The sequence below is a fragment of the Mercenaria mercenaria genome, chromosome 1 (assembly GCF_021730395.1).
Source record: "Mercenaria mercenaria strain notata chromosome 1, MADL_Memer_1, whole genome shotgun sequence".
Classification (NCBI taxonomy): Eukaryota; Metazoa; Mollusca; class Bivalvia; order Venerida; family Veneridae; genus Mercenaria; species Mercenaria mercenaria.
The window spans coordinates 40,024,172-40,048,830 of record NC_069361.1 but is presented as its reverse complement, the minus strand read 5'-3'; the positions used below and the strand labels follow the sequence as shown (position 1 = coordinate 40,048,830).

The 24,659-nt window shown below is 32.9% G+C and overlaps 1 protein-coding gene across 9 annotated transcripts in view; it reads right to left on the bottom strand.

The window, feature by feature from the left end:
• The window catches only part of LOC123541046 (uncharacterized), a 330,808-nt gene that overhangs the window by 135,706 nt on the left and 170,443 nt on the right, over positions 1 to 24,659 (bottom strand). For 2 of the 9 annotated variants that reach the window (XM_045326403.2, XM_045326410.2), the window contains exon 1: positions 5,478 to 5,633. The exons of the other annotated variants lie outside the window; for them this stretch is intronic. The gene's annotated coding sequence lies outside the window, so the exon portion shown is untranslated. Of the gene's footprint in view, positions 1 to 5,477; positions 5,634 to 24,659 lie in introns of those variants that run through there. 9 annotated transcript variants of the gene reach the window in all.

Genomic DNA, 24,659 nt, shown 5'->3' with positions numbered 1-24,659 from the left:
ATCAAACTGCAAACCATACGCCAACGTCTAATCTGGTATAAACACACCGTGGCAATGAATAGACTTATCTAGTGGCAGTTATTACATAAAATTTCTTTTATCATACTTTTACATTATTTCCGCAGCTGAATCATCTGCTATATTATGTAATTATAGTAACATTGATTTTCACTGGCACCTGCAAGCCGAGCTAAAATAAATATACACACTCGGCTCTAATAATTAACTTTTTTTCACCTAAAAATGCAACTGGTTACCTTCAGTTATCTAGTAATATAGTGTTTCAATTATGACTCGATGTAAGCCTTTTTTCAACTGCAATCATTCTTGTTGCTAAAGTCGTATCCCGAAACTAAGGATCAAATAAAAATAAGTACAAGTGACTGAAACTTTAATCATTTATATCTGTGTGACGCATGAACCACGTGGTTATATCTATTAATACATTAGACTAGTATCATTTAAAATTTATCAAATGTAGGTATTTGTGTTTAGTGAACGCTGAAAATCATTTCTGTCTCACTTAGTTTTAATGGTAATTAGAAATAACAAAACTTTATAAAGTTAATGTTTCTTTGATTCGTTAAATCCAATGCAATTAAAAGCGGGAAAACAGACGCTTTATTCAATGCACGTGCTTTTCTTAAACATATATTAAACCTACGTAAACCTCAAACAATTTGTCCGTTTCCGGTGTATGCATCTGCATTTTCTCGTGTAATTAAGTAAATACAAATTGAATATAAATCTAAGATCGTACCGAATTCTGTTAACATGAGAATCTAAACTTAAGGCTATTAATTGTTTGTCTATTTCATTCGCTCTGCTCATTTTCTTACACGTCCCTAAATATACAGATATTTCAATCTGGGTGACGTCATTATTTGACGGCGACAGTAAGCTCTCACGGACGCTACGTTTCTCATAAGGTGACGCTTCGTCCACGGAGTTCATAATGCTTTATCGTTTTATGAAAACTGATGTAACAGAGTAATGAGAATGTTAAAGGTCCAATACTAAGGAAAGTGAACATTTTAATTTCTTTTAAAAAGCACAGAAACTATTTCATTTTATTGGAAAATGAAAGTTGGTATGTAGAAATTCGAAATAAATCGCAGTATATGTACAATTATTTTTCTATGAAGTATGAAGAAAGTTAAAAAGACCTGGGGGGTCATTTTGTCGATTCATTGAAATTTCAACATAATACACATACATTTCTTTGAGTTCCAAAGACCTTCTGTAAATTTTGACCTGCCAGTCTTCATTATTTAGTGTCTTGCAGAAGTCTATGCACTGGCTATGAAAAAAATTGCCAACTCACTTTCCCTTAGTAATGGATCTTTAAAATATCGTATAAAATAGCAACCTTGTTCTTCTGCCACAGAAGCATATATTTCCTACTAGTAGTTAAAGACCCTCGTAAACTTGGAAAGCGTTTTCCGTAAAAATCTAATATTAATGTTATTGTATCAAATACCCTTGCGGCAGAAAACACGACACTTGCACTATAAAGCAGATACCATGTTGTTGCGAGATACCAGGTACGATTATTTAGATAACTTCGAACAATCAAAGGCGCATCCAGTAAGCTGCAGACCCCAGAGAACCTCCAGAGCAATGTAACAATAATTATCCTGAACGAAACAGAACTATCCGTTGATAAACATGTGCCTTTTATTGAATTTGATTCCTGATTATTTTGGGTGCGGAGAGATTTCGTAATTTGCTAAACTGAAGGTTATCAGCGGACGTACTCGCATAATTGAACAGTTCTTTTTTAATCTATTTTATATCCTTCGTAGCTTTAACGTGTATAGTTAAGACTGTCATTCTTTAATTCATGCAAATTAGACTGATGATACAACTTCGTAATATAAGTAACACATGATCATTACAGGGTATGAAGGGGCGTATGACCTCATGTGATTCATATTACCATAGGCTTAAGCTGAATACTGTCGTATGTTTGAATGAAAAATAAAAGAATATTTAATGTAAAGAATCACCGACTGCAATCTATTCTTATAACTAAAAAAGTAACATTTTTATCCTGAACTAGACTTTCAAAAGAAAAGGGAAATCAACATAATGTAAGCAAATGTATCGACTGAAAACATGAAATACCGAGACAAAAACCATTATCTATTGACTTGTTTTCCCTTCATTGGAATATACATTTTGTAAACGTGAATAAAAATTTATAATATTCAATGGCATAAACATATTTTAATTAGAAAAAATAACGACCTTTCTTGATTTACCAAATTTGCTGTATTATTTGGAGAATATTTCTGAACACGAAATCATGTTTCTGAGCATGCAGTTAAATTAGAATTAAATCAAACTTAAAACACATAATGGTAATGGATAATATGTGAGCCGCACCATGAGAAAACCAACATAGTGCATTTGCGACCAGCATGGATCCAGACCAGCCCGCGCATCCGCGCAGTCTGGATAGGATCCATGCTGTTCGCTTCCAAAGCCTATTGCAATAAGAGAAACCGTTAGCGACCAGCATGGATCCTGACCAGACTGAGCGGATGCGTAGGCTGGTCTGGATCCATGCTGATCGCAAATGCAATATGTTGGTTTTCTCATTGTGCGACTCATTTGTTTAATACGTAAGAGTTTAAAGGTTATCTACTGCTGGAGTGCCAGTTCTACAATATTACCGTCTGCCAAAATTAAATTCATTCCACACCATATCTGAAGAAATCATAACCGGTCAATATCAAGTAGAACTTATCTTATCTTGCTTTTGTGAGGCTCATGCGTTTACCTAATAATACAAGAGGAAATGTTATAAACTTTAAATACATAATGTTTTGAAAAATCGTCTGTTTTGTTAGGTTTACTATCGTTTTCATCGGCCAAAAAACTGTACTTAGTCTAGCACTTTGTTCCCGAAATATCATATTTTATTTATTGCTAAGAGAACGTTTTACTGTGCCAATAATTTTATACTGCATGAAAAAAAGTCTATAAAATGATGCGTTATTGCACATACCAAAAACTCAATGTTATAAATTGAGATGCGATTAATTGCGTCTACGCCAGAATAATAACTCAACTTACAGACACATCATGAAGAAAGGTTTCCCGTAAATTTCACGATACTTTTATACTAAAATCTGAATAACAACCCCGGCGGTGAAATTTATATCTCTACAACAGGCCAAAGTAACAGTAAAATACGAACGGCAGTTGACCCATAATGACAATCGGCATTTTATTATTATTATTATTATTATTATTATTATTATACCCCATATAGCACTCTTTTCATACAAAATATGTGCGTTCAAAAGTGCTTTACAAAGACATAAAGAACACATACATACATATATATACATGTAAATACATTGGTAAAGGATTAAAAGAAATAGTAATTAAACCAAGATCATCCATAAATTATGTTCAACGTTAAATTACATTGCATACACTATTAAAGGAGAACAATCCCTTTCTCAACACGAAATAAAACTGTCATAATTTTGTTATTTTTCTTTGTTTGTTTTGGGTTTAACGCCATTTTTAACAGTATTTCAGATTTTGTTATTCTATATAACAAATTTTCCGTTTGTTTCCGTAATTTTTGTATGCGATTAGGGCATCCTCCGTCTGTATAATAATTTTCTGTTATAGCCGAAGGATGCCTAAATTTCATACGAGAAAACGCAGTTGCACGGGAATTGCCGATTAGGAAGTACGGGTCCACTACCTTAATATACAAATTAATTTTTTATAAACTTCATACAGTATTCAATCAAGACACAATCACAATAATATGGCTCAAATTATTAAACACACAACCGAGTGTAAAGTTTGTGTAATGATTGATTTGTTCCAAAAAATCAACAAAAGCGTCAAAAAATTTTTATGTTTCAAGTAAAATCAAGTCTATAATTTGTTTACGTCTCGTCAAATATATAGCATAACATATCATTGTTTATACATCTATTAAAGTTGAAATGTATCACATAATCTTTACATGTATTATTATATACATGTATGTGGAATTGTGTAGATAACGTGAGAATGTCATTATGAACTAGTTTCAACCCATTTTCCATTACTAAACCTACATTGACTCGTATCAGGTTTACGTTGTCTTACAACTCAATTGCACCAACTTACCTAGGCAATCAATGTCTTTCATATTGCAAATTACTTTAATGTTATTTTTAACTAATTAGGTACCTTCCGTTTGCGTGTGTGCCTCACTTAATTAAACAAAGGTGGTAAAAACTTAAATTGATTACAGATATTCCGAGCATTAAGCATTTTATCTTTCTATCCAAATATTCTCGTCCATTGCCAGTTTAACACGCAAATATCGCAACGGTACAAAAAGCTTGCATACATTATCACTAAAAACCTAAGCATATTTATGCGCACAACGCCCACACATGCTACATTTCATCCATTTGAAAATGATTTGTTCTTAATTTTGTTGACTTGCGCAATATTTGAAAAGTACTCAAAATATTTTTCACAGTATGTTGCACTTCTTATTCTATTCAGTTTTAAATGCAGTTTCTTATCTTATTATCATCAATGAAACCTCTCTTTTATCAAATCATTTCAAGACTTGTTGACTGCTATTCAATTCTCGAGCGTCTTCAGTTGTGTCTATACTGGGTACTTTATAACAGGCAACTGGTCATTTCCGCACGGGCATATGTACGTCTGAACACTGAACATGATTCGTTCTGATTACATTGTACACTTTTATCGATATAACTTGCCGCAGCACAAGTTTACAATTTCTAGGAAATGTTCTATTTATGGGCTTCCCCTACACCAGTGAACAGTATATGATGGTCTTGTATTCTTAAGAAGGTCATTACATGATTCATACAAGTGGGTTTTTCAGTTTTGGGTGTCTTGTATAAAAGTGTATAATTATTTCAAATACAGTCTTCCTCTAAGAAATGTAAAATTAACTCAATATTGAATAATATATTCATTCAATGCAATGGCTATTTGGAGTATAATATGAGTTATGACAATAACAATGATACTAGTGATGCCATAATTAATAATATTCAATAAAACTTCACATATAGCTACTTATACATGAAAACGATAAGTAGATTATTATCTATATATTTTAAGTACAAATTTTATAAATCACTAGCTCAAACCTGTGCCAACACCGGTATAAAAAAACGCATATAAATAAAATATAACAATTTCATAACATTAACCTATATCACATAGAAAGGAACAGAAAAGTCCAATTTAATTCCAAATAAAGTAAACCAATGTCTGTAGTAATGCCATGCTTAGATCATTTTATGTGTGAATGGTATTGTTTTTACGCTATGGAAATAATTGTACTTTGCCGTAATGATAACTGTTTGTATTTAAATAAATATAAATAAAAGTGATAACAATTATTTTAAGGTTATATAAATGTCAAATGTAATAAAAACATGCAAAATTATCTAAAATATCAAACGTCAAACCTGCTTTAAACTATTGCGTATTATTTCCCTACATTAATCCGATCGTTAAAGCATTTCTGGGTTGTATCCTACTAATATAATTCCATTGTTGCATGCGAGATTCTGTGTTATATTGAGACACGGCGTATTGTTGTTTATATTATGTAGTACAATCAAGCCAGAATCCAATACAGTAGTGAAATTGTTAGAGGTCTATGTTCCTAAAGAACGTAACAATCATACGCTAAGTGATAGCGAACATTGTGCTACCTACTAAATCAAAGTAAAATCTTGATGATGTTTTAATATGCCGGGAAATGTTATCACTTACATTATTTAGACAGGGTACATGAGAATCTGTTTTAAATTTTGAAGAAATCTGACCAAAATGGTTTTTAGCAAGACACAATTTTACTGTTAAAGCAATATGGATAAAAAAGAAAAGAAGTGAAAGTATTCTCAAATCTTCTTACCAAACTTGTGCCCATTATTGCATTACATCTGCTTAATACGACGTTCACCGTTCCCTTCTATCAAGTTAATATAATCTTCGTAATTTTTGGCTTTGGTGTGTTTCACAGAGCATCATAAAACAGATATAAGTGGTTAACTCAACTAATAAACTACTCTGTTTGCACCCATTTTTGGTTGCGGGTTTATCCCGCTACCAAAGTTAAAGTGTATTTCTGACAATCATAGCATCTTTATTTGATTCCAAATCACATCCAAAGGATGTTCATGTGCTACACAAAATAGTCCCATTCATGAACAATGCGGATGAATTATCAATGAACAAGCAGTTCTTATTCAACCTGTATCCACTCGCACTGACCATTTAGATTATATAAGATCTATCAATGATAAGGTATTCCAGTCCATGGTTACATCACAAGCTGGGCCAGGCAGAGTTCATCTTAAATATGAGGCACATTATCTCATTCATGTATATGCATAGACTGGCATTTAAACAGAAAATAAATCTACCAAAAACCCGCAACCATCAGACATTTCAAGGCTTTGATTTATTATCACTTACAATAGGCTTCTGCTCAAAGAAATACCGGAATGTTAGAAATACTGTTCACTCATCATGCTAGCTAACGATTATGAAGACATAATGATACTTCAAAAAAGCGCGCAAAATGACAGCTATTAATTATTTGGAAATAAAGAAACAAAAATCTCTGCAAATAGATTAAGGGCGCCAGAACAGGTAATAACTGCAGTCATTTGTTTTTGTAAATTATTCAGATTCATTGTGATTTCTGAGAACAGTGTTCTCGTAAGGTATATCTATGTGAATAGTTGCTTGTAAAACATGTTGCCGTCATTTAGCTAAACATTTCCAGTAGAAACTCGGTCGAAGAAGATTCTTTCATGATCATTTTATTGATATTAGTACGAAATATGAGCCGCGCCATGGGAAAACCAACATAGTGGCTATGCGACCAGCATGGATCCAGACCAGCCTGCGCATCCGCGCAGTCTGGTCAGGATCCATTCTGTTCGCTAATGGCTTCTCTAATTACAATAGTCTTTGAAAGCGAACAGCATGGATCCTGACCAGACTGCACGGATGCGCAGGCTGGTCTGGATCCATGCTGGTCGCAAAGCCACTATGTTGATTTTCTCATGGCGCGGCTCATATATAGTAAGAAGACAATCGAATTTGTTACGACTCCAATGAAATTTGTTCTTGAATGAAATTCTTCTCTAATTCTGCATTATCAGTGTATTTATACCTCCGGAGAAGTGAGGGAGCATGTATAAATGTATTCTGTCTAAACGACATATGCTGTTGTAGGAATGCTACTTGTGCTAAAACAGTAGAATGTGATCAATGATCGCACATGTCTAAGTTGAACTTAAAATCTAGGCAACACTACAATTCCTTTTAATTTCATTTGAGTGCATGAAATGCCGAATTTCCGAAATTATATTACTTAAGTATCCCGTTATTATCTAAAAGTATGTCTTTTATAACAACTGCTGAAATCAGTCCAAATCTTCAGATGCTGCTCAGTGACTCACGGACACAAATAAAGCATTGATCCACCATTATGTCAAAAGTAGTTAGCACGATTTCGACAGCGCTCCTTTCACTCGGTAAACAAAAACAAAAATAGACAATACAATATTCCCCAAGCACTATTTGATAACAATGAAGCTGGTTCCAGCTGAAAAGATAATGTTATTTTATTAATATGCGATTGCAGACACGATTCATAAGTCATAATTAGGAAAATGAATGCCGACTACGATTGGGATATATTTCAAAGTTACCAGTCAAATTGTCCAATTTGCAGATATGTACTTTCCCAAGAGATGTATCGAGTAGCTCCCATTGCATATTCAGCATAATTACAAACTAATGAAGCAAACAAAACAGAATATAGAAAAGAACAACGATCTCATTAAACGTAACTTAATACTAGAGGCATTATTAAGCCGATGTTTGTTCCTTAACAAAACACGCAGTTCATTATACCATAGTAAGCACATTAGGGGCCGGGGTATGGAATTTCAAATGGAGCAAACTTATACTTTGTGCGCATATCAAAATCACATAACCCCTGAAACCATTATCAGAATTATACATGTTGTGGGATGCTGCTACGTTAAGCGCGCTTTCAAACATAAAAAACATGAAAACAGTTCATCCAACGAAAACCCTCCTTTGGTAGCCAGATCTATTGTAAATTGAAAGTGATCAAAAGTCAATGACTTATCAAGAAATTACTGTTTTAAGAACCCTTGTTTCAACAATACATCTAAGTACACCACATGCCAAAATGTCTTCCACAAGGGATTATGGGTATTATGTCTATAAATTATCTGTATTGTAGACATTCATATTTATCCAATGTCTCGTGTGTAATCAGTGTATTACTACATTTCAAAAGTTTTGGAATGGTATACCAGTACAATAATACGAAGAGGTTATTTTTCGTCCGATGTATCAACAGCTCTTGTCAAGTTAATATAATACATATACAAGCTAGGCATGAACAAACCCAAAATAAATTATCACATGTAGAAGAGAGTAGTATGCATTACCGATGAGTATCGGCTTCCGATGAGACAGATATCAGCATAACAATGTACTATTTCAACTAAAGATCTAGAGACATATACAGGTACGTTTCAACAATAGTCTTTGGCTGTTACTAAAACAGATCTGGTGAACCTGTGATATATATCAGACTCCGGTATGTACCGGATTCAAGCGATTGGAACGGAAAGTATCTTTAATGTATATATTCTGTCACTATGGTAATACTAACCCTAATCTTTAGTCAGTATATAATACATATTGTACATTTAATGCATGCGGACATGCAAAACAAATGCGTATTTTTGCCGTGCGCTGCGATGATAATGATTTTGTGACATGCGCAGAACGACTGCACCAAATCTGTAATGAGAAAACCTCGATAGTCTATACATAAAATATTGCACTAGTCGTTGTCATCCTTGAAGAACACGGCGACAGTCGTTTACACAAATCCTTGTTTAGTATTCGGTGACAAAGAACATTTAGTTTTAGTAGCAAATTTTAAGAAATCAAAATCCAAATGTATAATTTATCTAATAAGTTGTACAACAATATTATTTATAAAACACCAATTATTCATAAAATAATTTCATCTTCTGACATCGAATAACAGAGCTATGGCAATATCAATAAATTCCTGAACATGTCATGGAAAAAATCATTTGCAACAATTTGCTTTAATATAGTTACTCGCTTTCTATTTTATCTTTATGAATCACTTACGACAGATATAGAATTTAATGAGCAATATCAATATGTTTCATGATTTTACGGCATCTTTACATTACGAAAATATCTAATAATGGCTTATTTTGTTCAACAATAGAAAAGGGTTGAACATTATGACACTTCAGTTTAGTACTTGCGGCTAAAACATCATGAAGTCTAACGGAGCTGAAATGCAAGATTTCAAGAGAATAATTCGTTCAGGATGTATCTATTATTATATACACTTTAACAAAATAAACGCATTTTGATACCTACGTATACTATTTAGAATACAATTTCAGATGACATTAGTTTATATGACATTAGATTAAGAAATCAATTTGTACAATGTTTATGTCTTTCAGACCTGTGCGCATATTTCCAGATGTGACTTTTTTTTTTATGTAGAAACTGTCCCTAAATGTGTTCCTTAAAATCATTTATGAGGGTTGCAAATGCTTTTATGCCAAAAGGTTGTTCAGTTTCTCAGAAAAAGCTGTATTGCATTTCTTCTCACAAAATTAATATACCATTTTCAAGTTATATCGGGCGTAAGTGTATTCAATACCACATTCATGTTGCAATAGATTAATTCTTTAAGGTAAACATGGAAAAAGAGATGTAGAAACGTACATATATGGCATTTTGCAACGATATCCGTGAAAACAACACACCAGCTTTGTGTAAACTTTAATTAGTTTTTGAAATGTGACTGTATTATTTATCAAATGGAATCATCAACATAGTGATAATCATGTTATAGACCAGACATCCAGAAGTTACAACACTAAACATGTAGTATAATATGAGCCGCGTCATGAGAAAACCAACATAGTGCGTTTGCGACCAGCATGGATCCAGACCAGCCTGCGCATTTGTGCAGTCTGGTCAGGATCCATGCTGTTCGCTAACGGTTTCTCTAATTGCAATATGCTTCGAAAGCCAACAGCATAGATCCTGACCAGACTGCGCGGATGCGCAAGCTGGTCTGGATCCATGCTGGTCGCAAACGCACTATGTTGGTTTTCACATGGCGTGGCTCATACTATACTGCAGTGACTTCAATACTAAATTAGTATCCGGGACTTCCAGATGAAGGTGTGTACAATTATTTGGTGACTATCATGAAAATACTATAGACATCATGGGGTAAATTATTATTTATCTGTAGCAAATATTCAATGCAAAACTGTTAAAATATAGCAGAATGAAACAAAGAACACGAACTCAGTGACATATGGTCTATATAGACAAGTTTTCACAATATCCACATCTTCTTTAACGTACCATCTCTGATGTTCCCAAAAAACTGTATGCATGCATTTATTATCACTATTTCTTAAAATAACCTTAGCCTATGCTGCGGATACGAATGGTTTATGGGCATACTGAACATTTGTATGCGTATTGAGGAAGTAAAATTATACCGAATCATTACATACATTTACGTTTATTTTGCTATCTAATGATTGAAGGAAGTTCCTCAAGTCTGAACAAAATAACAAATTCTGGAGGCACGTGCCTTTATATAAAAGAAAGCTTCGATACTGATTCAGTCATTGCAATCCCGATAACACAGCTTTAGGCAACGTTTGGAAAGGTCTCTCCCTTTTGATGTATTTTAATTAAATGCATGCCAGATGCAGTGATATGTTAAAATAGCACGAGTTTTCTTTTACTTCCATGTGCTAAATAATTGACCTATTGCGCACAAATGAATGTTTGGATTTCAGAGCTAACTATTAGGAATTCATATTACGTATTCACATCGCAAAAGCTTTACCTTTAATTCTGTGATAAAGGGACACTCTACATTATCAAGAATATCTCCGCTTTACTTAGCAACCGTGAAGGACGTTACTAACAACGTGGAATGTCAAAAGAAGTAAATGCATCGTTTCAGTGCCTAGACAAAACATATAATAGGCAGACAGAATTTAATATAGTGTAATACTCTCAAAGCCTCGAATATTGAAATGTCTCTTTTATGACCACTATAAACGCATCCTTCTAAACCTAGTTGCTCTATTGAAAATTGATGAATTCCTCATGTTATTGGTCATAAATAACCACATTAAATGGTTGAAGATATCTAGGTATTGAATGTAATATGTAAATTGATAGATTTATAGTTCGTTATTCTTTAATGTATAAAAGATCTGGTATATCAAGTAATTCAAAAGGGATAAAACATATTACACAACTTATAACGCAGGCGATGTTCAGATTATTATATACCGTCTAATCTAATTCGTATGCTCGAATAACATATGTAGAAATTAATATAAACTAGAGCTGCTTTTGAGAAAAGCGCATGTCTCCCACAACTGCCTAATCATTTAGTGATTCAAAGTGGTTTGGGTGAATGGTTCCGATCAGTAATTTTTTGGAGGTCTCGATGGTTTGGATGAGTGGTTCCGATCAGTAAATTTTGGGAGGTCTGGTTGTTTAGATGAGTGGTTCCGATCAGTAATTCACGGGCCATAATTCAAAAGTGCCTGACCCGATTTGGCTAGTTATCGAAATTGGCCGAGGACTTATGGTCAAACACATTTTGTTCAAGTTTGGTGAAGATCGGATGAGAAATGTTCGACTTAGAGTGCGGACAAGATTTGTGACAGACAGACACAAAGACAGGAGTAAATCAATGTCTCCCACATATCAAGGTTATGATGGAGAAAGTTAGAACCAGGTTTTATACGACATACTCATTAAATGATGTTACTATATATTTACTCTTCAAGTATATTGGAAAAAAACACATTTCCACCAATAACAGGAAACTGTAAAAACAGTTCCGTTTCAAACGAACATATTCTCATTTAAAATGAATAATACGCAACCTGTTTTTAGTTCAGCTGTGCACGCAAATAAACATGTGATATTATTGATATAAACGTTTGCAAAAACATATTTTGCTAATAAAATGCAGTGGCTTTGAAACGTGATTAAAGAACTGTTGAACACGATAAAAGAGGAACGGAATTATTCCAGCGTAATTGAAATCAAGCGAGGTTATTTATAAAGGAGCAACAATCAAACGTCTGAGAACGGAATCTTCTGTTAATGTGATTTCTATTTTTGCGGTAATAGTACATGGATTAAATGTGGCCTTTTCCAAAGGAAATGACGTCTGTATATCTTACGATGTTTTCATTATTTTGGTATCAGTGCGCGGATATTGCTGCGGCACCAGATTAGAATTATATATTTTTTAGTTGAAACAAACTGTAAACAGAGTATTACAGCTCATTAAGCCAGACGTCGATAATAAAACGGACATATGAATAAAGTATCAGATTATTAAAGGAATTCAAATAGGATCCGTGCAAATGAAAAATAATACTTCTCACATCTGCATCCCCACTAAATTAAATGCAAAATTAATAAATGTCCAGATCAAAGTAAAATGAGCGCCTGTCTGATATCATCAAAAGAAAGCTATCCCATAAAAAAGTGCTGGTGACAGATTTAATAAGTCTTGCGTATTTTATTCAATGGCCGGACTAGGGTTAATTAAAATTTACTAAAAGTAATTTTTCTATCACTATTGAACCTCAAACGGTATATACAGGGAAAACTGTTTGTGTAATGTAAATGTATTGAATTTGATATGTTCAAATTTAAATGGAGTTTACCCGTTAATCTCTTGGATATCGGCTGGTAATTCAAATTCTGAATCATGATATAATGCAAAAAAACAGACACATCATTGATGCTGAACGAAATAGTGATAGTGGGTATAATAAGTATGAGGACCCCCCACCCCAAACTTTCCCCCCCCCCCCCCCCGCCATTAAAAAAATGCATAAAAATGCACTTAAACTTATGAATTTGATATATAAATATACCTAATCAGTACCTGTTCAGCCAATGAAAAATGTGTTACGTGTGTAAGCTTAACCATACGATGAACATCAATGGACTTGACTGCAATTATGCCTAATGACTGATAACAAGCAGGAATTTTATCCCATTATGTCGTAATTGCTTAATAGAAGTACGACAGGAAAATAGTAGGTAAACAGATCACTTACGCTATCTTCATAGATGATACTTAAAATTTATTAATTGCGCGAACTGTGGCTGGAGAAAATTTATTTGCACAGACAACAAAGTCATTCGGATAATTTCTATTACTCGAGGTGTGGTACTTGAGCCACATGCTCTCGGAAAAATGATTGTCATAAAACAGGATTTATTATTTAAAATCAAGTTTTATCATAAAACAACGGTACTCTTATAATGAGCTAAGTTTCTAGATTTGATTAACTTGGCCTTGGAAAGCAACTGCAGCAAATAGTTGAGATATAAAATGTCAAAGTAATATGATTTGCTTGTGAACCATGTGAAAATTTATTGTCATTTACATTATCTACGCTACCATGTGACATGGCTTGTTTGTGCTAGTTTGGCTATCTCTAGTATATACAAGAAACACCCCCAAACTCTTCGCAGCTATTTATCTATAAACTGGGAAAAAAAGAAAATAAAGACAACAAAAGTAAAAGATAATTATTCAACTTGTATAAACGTACTGATACAATGTAGTTTCAGTATCATAATCATATCTGTCTGGTTGATAAGTATATCAATCTACATGTAGGCACCCTTATGTTTTACCATTACCATATACTGGTATGTTATTTCATAGACAAACTGAATACTCTTAAAAACGATATGCATTATTTTGTTATTTGAATAAGCCACAAACTGACAGCAGTCTGTAAATCTGTAATCCATAATCAACAATTTACTTATATTTCAGCTGTTTGTTAAAATGCAAAAAAAAAATCGTTGATTCAAGATCGCAAAAATGATTTTCAAAAGGAAACAGTTTAATCAAATTCCATTTGAACGCAGTAAAATTAATTAACTTTATTCATTACACGTGCTTTTTATAAACATTCATTAACCATTCCCGTGCATCTGCATTAGCAAAACGGTTAAGCAATTCCTAAAAACCGATTTAATTACGTTTTCAAACGCAGCAGCTTCAGATCTCATACCTTCGTTTAGTGAAGTTTCACGTGATCAGCGTTTATCAATATTTATTAGATTAATATTGGTACAACTTAAAGACAATCGTCCTGTTTTCTTCTATATATCACTGATAAACATAACTTGAAATGATAACGGGCTACCAATTTTCTATATGGACTACAATGTCTGCTAATAGACACTAATATAAAAGCTCTCTCAATTTCAAGCGGTTATAAATATCAAACATTTTCATAACATGTAATTCTATTCTTACAATTATCTTCTAATAAACCTTGATAATGTGGCAGTTGAGTCCAATAAGCCCAGGGGTGTTCAAAGATAATGCGTCATAGATCTATTGTAAAGCAAATATTGGATTTACCTGTATTGGAAAAAAACAAGTGTCGATTGTATTGAGGTCAACTGCCACATTATCAAAGTTTATTAGTACTATTATTGTACAACACGGTACACGGTCTATTGTTGTTTTGATCCAATACAGTAGCGAGAATGTGAGTCTATAGATACTACTGAACAATTTAGCAATCATAGTCTGAATCAAAGTAGAATATTGACGATGTTCAGGATGTGGAAAGACGTTATATTCAACTACATTGTATCTTATATAAACATTAAAAAGTTTTGAAACATTCCCTTCTTAGAGGTTAATACAATATTCATGTTATTTGGCTTTGATGTGTTGATGGACCGTAAAACAAAATCTATAAAACTAAACCTACCAAAAATCACAGATTCCGTTTGCTGAAAGAAGCATTTAATCACCTTACCTTCTACGTTTAGTATACCATATTGTTACCTATTGAGGATCTAGCTGGCATTTTATGGACAATTTGATTATGCCGTTGATTAGTCTAATGTTTACGATTAATTAAAATCAGCATTCCAATAAAACTTCTCCTTGGTAGCCAATTTAATTTAAACTGAAAACGTCTAAATGTCAATGTCTTTTAAGAAATTTCAGTTTTGAGACCTCTTCCACAGACAATACATTTAACCAGTTCCGTTTCAAACAAACATATTCTCATTTAAAATGAATAATACGCAACCTGTTTTAGTTCAGCTGTGCACGCAAATAAACATGTGATAATATTGATATAAACGTTTGCAAAAACATATTTTGCTAATAGAATGCAGTGGCTTTGAAACGTGATTAAAGAACCGTTGAACACGATAAAAGAGGGACGGAATTACTCTTGCCTAATTGAAATCAAACGAGGTTATCGTCTGTAAATGGGGTTTCTACAATTTAGGTATTAGTGCATTGAACAAATTTGACAGTGACTTTTGTATGTTTTCCGTGTGCAGTACACGAAAGAATTTATACAAAAGGAGTATTGCAGTCCATAAAGCCACACGCCGATAATAAAACGGACATATAAATACATTAACAGATTATTCCGTGCAAATGTAAATTAAAATTCCCACTAAATTAAATGCAAAATCAAAAGATGTCTAGATCAAAGTAAAATCGAAAGAAAACTATCCCATAAAAATTGCTGGTGATTATTTAAAATCAAGTTTTATCATAAAACAACCTTACGGTACTATTATAATGACCTAAATTTAACAGGTTGATTAACTTAGCCTTGGAAAGCAAGTGCAGCAAATTACTGTGATATTAAATACATGATTTGCTTGTGAACCATGAAACAGCTTATTGTGATTTTTATAAACTATGACACCGTGCGACATAGCATGTTTGTGCTCGTTTGTTTACTGCTAGTATATACAGGAAACATCTAAACTCATCTATTATCAGAAAAAAAAGAAAATAAAGACAACAAAAATAATTATTGAACTCGTATAAAACGCACTGGTACAATGTAGTTACAATATCATAATTATGTTTGTCTGGTAAACAACTAAATCAACCAACATATAGGCATCCTTATGTTTTACTATTACTATATAATGGTACGTTATTTCATAGACAAACTAAATACTAATTAATGATAACGAATTAACGATATGCATTATTTTGTCATTCGACTATGCTATAAACTGACAGCAGCCTGTAAATCAGTAATTCTGTAATCCTTAATCAACAATTTATTTATATTTGAGCTATTTGTTAAAATGCAAAAAAATATTCGTTGATTCAGGATAGCAAAAAAAAAAAAAAGATTTTCAAAGGAAACAGTTTAATCAAATTCAAGCATCTGAACGCAGTAAAATTAATTAACTTTATTCATTACAAGCGCTTTTCATAAAAATTCATTAGCCCTTCCCGTGCATCTACATCTCCTCAAGTGGTTAAGCAAAACGGTTAAACCGAATTATAACCGTCTTTAAAAACAGCAGCTTCAGATCTCATACCTTTATTTAGTGAAGTTACACGTTATCAGTTGGTACAACTTAAAGACATTTATCCTGTTTTCTTCTATATCTCACTGACAAACATAACTTTGAATGTTAATAACGGGCTTCTGATATACTACACAATAGCTGTAGGGTAACAGAAATAGTTCATCGTTACAAACATTGTTGATCGTGAATGATGGATGAACGACTTTTTCAAAAACGTATATAAAACATAAATTTTTAAACCAATTTTCTATATGAGCCGCGCCATGAGAAAACCAACATAGTGGCTTTGCGACCAGGATGGATCCAGACCAGCCTGCGCAGTCTGGTCAGGATCCATGTTGTTCACTTTCAAAGCCTATTGTAATTAGAGAAATCGTAAGCGAACAGCATGGATCCCGACCAGACTGCGCAGGCTGGTCTGGATCCATGCTGGTCGCAAAGCCACTATGTTGGTTTTCTCATGGCGCGGCTCATATGTACTTCAATGCTTTTTTTCTAATTCTGTGTAGATACTAATATCAAAGCTCTCTTCATTTCAAGCGGTTTTAAATAATATCAAAGACTTTCATAACGTGTAATTCCATTGTTACAGTATGTACTAGACTTGCGGAAATATGTTATGTCAGTCGGTAAACAAAATCAATACGAGGTAATATAAAATTCCATGGGAAATCATTAACAACCTCGAAACAGTTTCCAATTGAAAAGATAAACAAAATATATTGACTTTTTTTCGTGCGATTTCAATCGTACGTCGTAAAGAACACAAAGAGTATTGACTATGTTGGGGGTACTTTTCAGAGGTTTTTTTCCCCCAATGGCTTTACACTTTTCCAAATGCTGTATCGAATATATCCATTGCAATTTCTATTTACTTACTAAGAAAAGGAGCAAACAAAACAAGTAAATAGCAAACGATCCCATTAGACGTAGATTTAAACCAGAGTCGTTACACAGCAGATGCCGTTGCTGAACGAAACACGCACTCACCTACGTTTAGTAGTGGTTGAAATATTGAGGATCTAGTTATCATTTCATGGACAAATTTATGTCATTAATTATTCTAACATAAATCAGCTTTCCAATGAAACCTCTCTTTGGTAGCCAATTTATTTTAAATTGAAAATGTCAAAATGTCAATGTCTTGTCAAGAAAATTTCACTTTTGAGACCTCTTCCTTAGACAATACATTTAAGTTAGTCTATCACATGCCAAATCCATCACCACAAGGGATGATGAAATTTCTATCCGTAAATAACCTGCAGACTGACTTGACATCTCAGCGGAGACGCTTATGTTAATTCAAACTCTCGTGTGTAGTAAATTCAATATTACATTTCAAATGTAATTGAAAGCTACACTGGTACTATATTATAACGAATATATTATAACTAATTTATTTTTCGTCTTGTTCTGACTGCTGTTGTCAACTTATTTTTGCACAAGCTAAGCATTAGCAAACACGAAATAAATGTCAGTCTGTGCAGAACAGAAGTCAATATGGACTGGTTGCACTGTCTCCTGTCTTCATGTTGAGATTTTTATCTCTTTGGGTAGCTGTACACCTATGTACGGCACTTTTGGAGTTGGATACCTACGCAGCAATAATTTTGTTTAGTTGTTTTTTAACTTTTATTTAGAACAAGTTTTTCTTATTATTCAAAGAACAGGGTTGATTCTTTTACATTGATTGTATTTTAGTATTTAATGATGAAGAATACAGCTGTACAAAGAAGTATACAATACTTATTTTTATAGCTCTTTGAGCTGCAGTAGCATGTTTTAAGACACAAATTTCAAATGTAAAATGTGTCTTGTAAATTATACCAAACAAATATTCATTAAAATATTAATGTTTCACTATATATTTATTTTCCTAAAACCGAGCTGCTGAGTTTTCATTAAAATGTCTTAGTTGAAGCTTCACAATACCTATTATAATGGCACTATTCATAAAATCGCACACAGCATGAAAACCATATACTGAAACGCTATCTTCATTTTAATATCGTTTTCTAAAGCATACTTTTTGCATAATGCTTAACAATCAGTTACGACAAATATAGATATTTATGACAATTATAAATAAACTTTTATTTAGCTGCATCTTAAGTATAATGACAACATTTTATAATGGCCCAATAATATACCATTCAGTGTTGTTGCTATGACATATTCTAGATAGTTAATAGACATTTATAGGTGTTAAGCTCTGCAAGGTTTCCATGGAGAAATCAAGTTCATAAATATTTATGGTATGTCTCAAAATTCTCAACAACCAGTGTATTTCGTATTATGCATTACGATTTACCAGGTCCCTCGGTGTAAGCTGCACTTGCTACAACATCTAATTTGGCCGGTATAAAGACCGATACTTGCATGTTTCAGCGAGTGTAAAATCATCAGCACAATTTCCAAACAAAAACACATGCAATATATATCAATGATAAGTCATAAATATGTGTATTGTTGAAATTGATACATAATCACAGAGAAAACGTAGTGGTTTAGGAAAGAAATATTATATAAAGTCGAGTTTTTTTCCATGAAATGTGCATACCTGTTGCGTGGAGTTTGATGTATGGCGACTGCTCTAATAAGATGTTATAGGATATATCTATTGTTCATTGACAGAGGTTGAAATTAGTTCGTGATCTTTTATATAGGTATAAAAATCATAAATTGTGTTCCCTCATGACAAATATTTCTTTTTTATTCCTTTCATAGTTTTGTACAAACATTCTATTGTGTTCTTGTAATAAAATATGCAAAAATTGAACAAACGGGTCACAAAGAATTTTTATAATAAATGATGTACATGTTCAAAATATTTAAAACGCACCAGTATGTATGTGTTATTTAAACAAAGAAAAATAAATTAAAATAAGTTAGAAAAAGGTAATAATACACGTACACTCACGATATGGTTATATTACATCTATTCGACCTGTGTTTATGAAATATTTTGAAAAATTATTGTACAAATAAATGTGTATGTATAATGAAACATCTTAATTTTGTGTATGTAAGTACGCAAAATGTTATAAGAAAGGTTCTTAAACTTGAAATATAAATAGAACCTTGACAGAAATCCAATTACTTTTAATTACGCTGGAGGAAATGTCTTTGAAAATAGGTTATAAATACATAGATCTGTATTGTAAACAATGGGGACAGTATTGAATTAGACCCGTTTGAGACAAAATCCTTGGTATGATCATTTTCGTCCCATATCCTCTCATGACGGATTTACATTTCTGACAAAGACAATTATAGTACTCAAACAATTGAGCAATCCTTCGAGGATGTGACGAAAAAAGAATGAAATAAAAATGTAAATCTTACGACCAACCGGTAACGCACATGCCATGTTTCCCATTTGTCCCAAGGAAAGTCATGCAGTTGTCACCTATATCGTGATTTTTTATTCTTCAGTATTTATCACGAGGTGCATGTAAGTAAAGTACCATGGGTACAAAACTAAAGCCTAATATATAGTATGAACAGATATCAATAGTAAAAACGATAACAAACAACCAATTGTCTTGAAAACAACCAAAATAAATTATTAGAAAGGCATATTGTAGCATATGATTAAAATTCAAGGAGGAAAGGGATAAATTGACACAGACAACCGGATATCATTTTCCCAGAAACTACTGTACAGCATGGATCTTTAATTGCACGTACACAATACATAAATGAACTTTTTAACATGCATCAGTGCAATTTTTGTTTTTACGTAATCATCCAGAGAAAATGTATTACATAACTCGATCAGGCATAAGTGAATACAGTAACAAATAATTAATTCTAAAGTATATTGTCTGAAGTAAACATTTAAATAAACAATAAAAAAAGAGAGGTTTTATTTTTTAAAAAAGGTGCATAACAACAATAAAATGGCATTTCTGCATTTTGTGTACTATAAATGGTCTTTGAAATATCATGTATCATATACGGAATGTAATCCTCGCAATACTGATGCTATGCAATCAAATATAACTTTTGCCCATTGGAATTAATTATTATAAATGTTAATCAAACAGTAATAATTCTAGACTGTTAAAATACATTTTCTCACATACTGACGTTGATAATACATTAAAATGAACTGACATTATCACTGATGAAATGCAGGCAAGTGACTTATTATCTAACCTCTATGCCCGTTATTGTTTACTGCATCTGATAATCTCACTTTCGTTTCGTTACGTAAAAAATAAAGTTTCAAATCATTAAATGTCATATATACTGAGTAATTTAATAAAATGTTGCAATATGATACTGCAAAATAGAAACTCTCTCACGTGCAAAATTTTCTTTGATAGATGATATGATTCTACCAATAATTTAGCTTACAGCTAGTGGATTTAAGAAGCAAAGCACGATTTCACTTAATGTTCGCATTTGAGCTGTTGCTTCTGTCTATATCAGGAACACACTCACCCTACATGATGTAGATATTCTACTTTGAATACTTTAAGTGCCTATATTCGTGTTGATAAAGCCAATTAAAATTAAACAAAACTTTATTTTGGGTAACTGTTAAAAAGTCATAACGTCATCGCTAAATTAAACAACACGCATATAACACCACACATAAAACAACATTCTAACACGATCCGCAGCAGTTGCTATATAAACATATAGCGAAATCGCCTATACATGAATCTACGATAAAATATAGCTGTTCCATTCCACCCTACGATTGTAACATGACTGTGAGATTCTATTCTGCTTTCAGAATCGAAATAATAAATATGTTCCAATAATTTTATCAGTTAATAAAATATGGGCAGTCGTTCGGATGCGAATATTAAATCACTCGTGCTACGCACTCGTGATTTAATTATTACGCATCCGAACTCCTGCCCATATTTTATTAACTGATAAAATATAGGGACATATTTATTATTTCTTAAATATTGTACCGGACATCAGAATATGGTATTAAAACTGACGCGGGAAAGCAATAAGTTTCAAGATATAAAATAATTTACAAAATAACGCATTTACGTAAAACTTAAGAAAAAGACTGTCATAAGTCAAACTTTTTATTTCAAAAAGTATTATCTACCGACGTAATGTATGTGCATGCATTCTTTATTTGCCTGTGCAATGTGCGTATATAACGCTTTATTCCGAGCATTACAGCAATGCATAGATTTATTGATATTCTACGGAGAACTGTGTTTTCGATGTAATGCAATTGCTTTATCAGTAACAATTCGCAAGAATATCAATTTCACCTGTTTGCCCACCATCAAAGAAGTAAATTCAGAAAGTGCGAAGCAGCATGACTGCAACTAGAACAACTTGTTACAAATATGATAAGGGATTCCAAAACGTGCTGGCATAGAAATATAGGTTTAAAATGTACGTGTTTCACATACAAGTGGGAAAAATAAGAAACGCTTACATGCAGAAATACTCAAAAAGGTATCTATCTGTTGCTGCTTTAAATCAAAGTACAGCTGCATATGGCGGGGATTTTTCAATGGTCATTCATTGGGGATGTTTATGTGGTCATTCAATGAGTAATGCTCTATATGTAGCGATATGCAATGGTCAAATTTCATGGGTGGAGCGAACATTATGATTATTACGTCGTACAAATAATTTCATTCCGGTTGCGCCCTCGTGAAATTATTGAGCCCGACGTATAACCACCCATCGTGCATAAATAGTGTTAAAACACTCTATACAAATGAAACAAACGGTATTCAACAGGTACATGTCGTTAGAAAAAATCATGCTACCATCATTTCAGATATCTGTCACAATCATATTTAACTTACTTTGATTATATCCAGAATATTCAAACATTCACACTTTGCTTTTACACACAGAGCTCATATATTTGTAAAGGTAAGATATATAACAAAATCTATTTGAGTGTCGAGATCCGAGAACGATATAAGATCACCAAAGTCATATGAATTCTATAAAACGGTAAAACGAAGAAAGACGTTTGCATAAATACTCAGCAGAAAAATCTTAACTTTTGACATATTAGTATTATGACACTTGGTTTCGTTTTTGTAATGCTATACATCTGCATATATAGCTCCATACTTGTACCAAGTGAGCAGAACTTGGGCAAACAACTGTTTAAGACGTGCAACATAATTGAGACTATGGATCATTAACCATGAGTGGAATGCAAGTAGAGACGAGTATCTAGGACAGACGGACACATGGATAACCAAACCGTAACAAGTTAAGTCGTTATATTATTTTGTTCAAGTGGGAGAATTAAACAGTATATTTTTGCTGTTATCACGTATGAAAGCTAGCCAAATTAATGAAACTAATTTAATACATAAACAAAGGTTACTGCATTTAATTTAACTAAATTACAATGACGTATCTGTGAGTTTCTATGCCCGTGATTAAAATTCGCCACAGTTCGTTTTATTTGGTTGACCGGTTGTAACCGTATGTTAAGAGTACTTGCGTTAAAACATAAGTGATCTATTCAGCTTTAAGGGCATTCTTAGTATAGGACGGAAATGCTATCACAAACACGTCGAAGACTAGAGAGAAGAAACCAGAACAAATAACGTAAAACACAGATAATTTCGTATTTGTCAATCATTTCGTCTGATTTATTGATCAACCGTTTAAGATACCGTTCTGATTCTCTCAAAAGCTTGCACAATTGTGCGGTTCAATAGTTCTTGCAGTAACGTATATGTATAAACTTAAAGTTAACATCAAAAATACAAGCTTAGATATATCCCATACACTTTCAAGTATTATTTAAATTGCATGAGTGAGTGCTTGTCAGAAGTCGTTAAACATGCGTGTCTGACAGAAAATATAATACATTAGTATATTCCCCTGAGAAGCTGAGGGAACTACAAAGCTACTCCCTGCTGATTTGATTGAAATGATAATAATGGCATATTTCATACATGCGATTACAGACCGGATCCATATGTCACAATGGTAAAAATAAATATTGACTAATGTTTGTACTGGTAGCATATACCATCCCGAGAGGTATATCATTTACAACTGGATGTTCTAATAAATTAAACAAACATAAACATATAAAAAATATACTAAACAACAAGCAGGTTCCTTGTATGTAACTTCATTCTATCGACTGTTTTTGTTTGGAAAAACATGCAATGATTTTCTACTTCTTTAAGGCAACTTTTAAGGGCAGAGTAGTGATGCTGAGATACTTATTGATTCATTTCCACTATGAGACCTGAGAATAGTCCGTGTCCACTTACTTCGAATATAATTCATTATTACTCAACTTCTCATTGGAACATTCTTTACAGGGAAGCCACTGTATGTCCGTAGTAAAATTGGTAGGACAAAATCATGTAACCACATTTTAAAACATACTGTCAAACGGCTGATCTGTTCTTTTGAAGCTGGAGAAAGCATAATGGAATGCCCTATAAAATGATTACTATATTCATAACTCTGACATATATCATATGCCAAGACTATCTCCATATGGGATGATGAATTTCCGACCTACATTCTATCAAGACAGACTTGACGTCTCTCCGAGTAGTTTCAACACAATTACTTTCCAGATGTTTTCAGTGTCTCCCCTGGGCTATAAATTTTTAAACCGAAAGTTAGTGCACCGGCTGCTTATGTCAAGTTATGTGTGGAAGACCTCATTCGTCGCTAGTTTAAGAGGATTCAAGCTATCTATCATTTTGATCGGGTCCATTGTTAGTTATGCAACAGTTGTCTCACCATAGGTTTTCCGAAAGTTAAATCTTTATCTTAGTTATTTCAAACGAATGCCATACGTAAGTGGCATGCTTTTGTAAAGGTAAGAAATTAGAAAATCATTGACCGTGATAGCTGAACAAAAACAATATCTATTTTTAAGTTATTATGTACGCAAGAAGTGCTTTTAAAACGGAACCTTAGATTTAATTTGACATAAAAATTAGAAAAAATTCATGGAACGAAATATGTGCGAACATATAGTTTTCTTGTTTCGTAACATACCGGTTTGTCAAGAATTTCCTGTGTAGGTGACCATTTGGAATCAGAAATATATAACTGTATTTACTCGTGTGTGAATTCAAAACATTTTCTTCTTCAAAGTAATTATGACTTATTTAAAGGGTTCTACTTATTTGCAT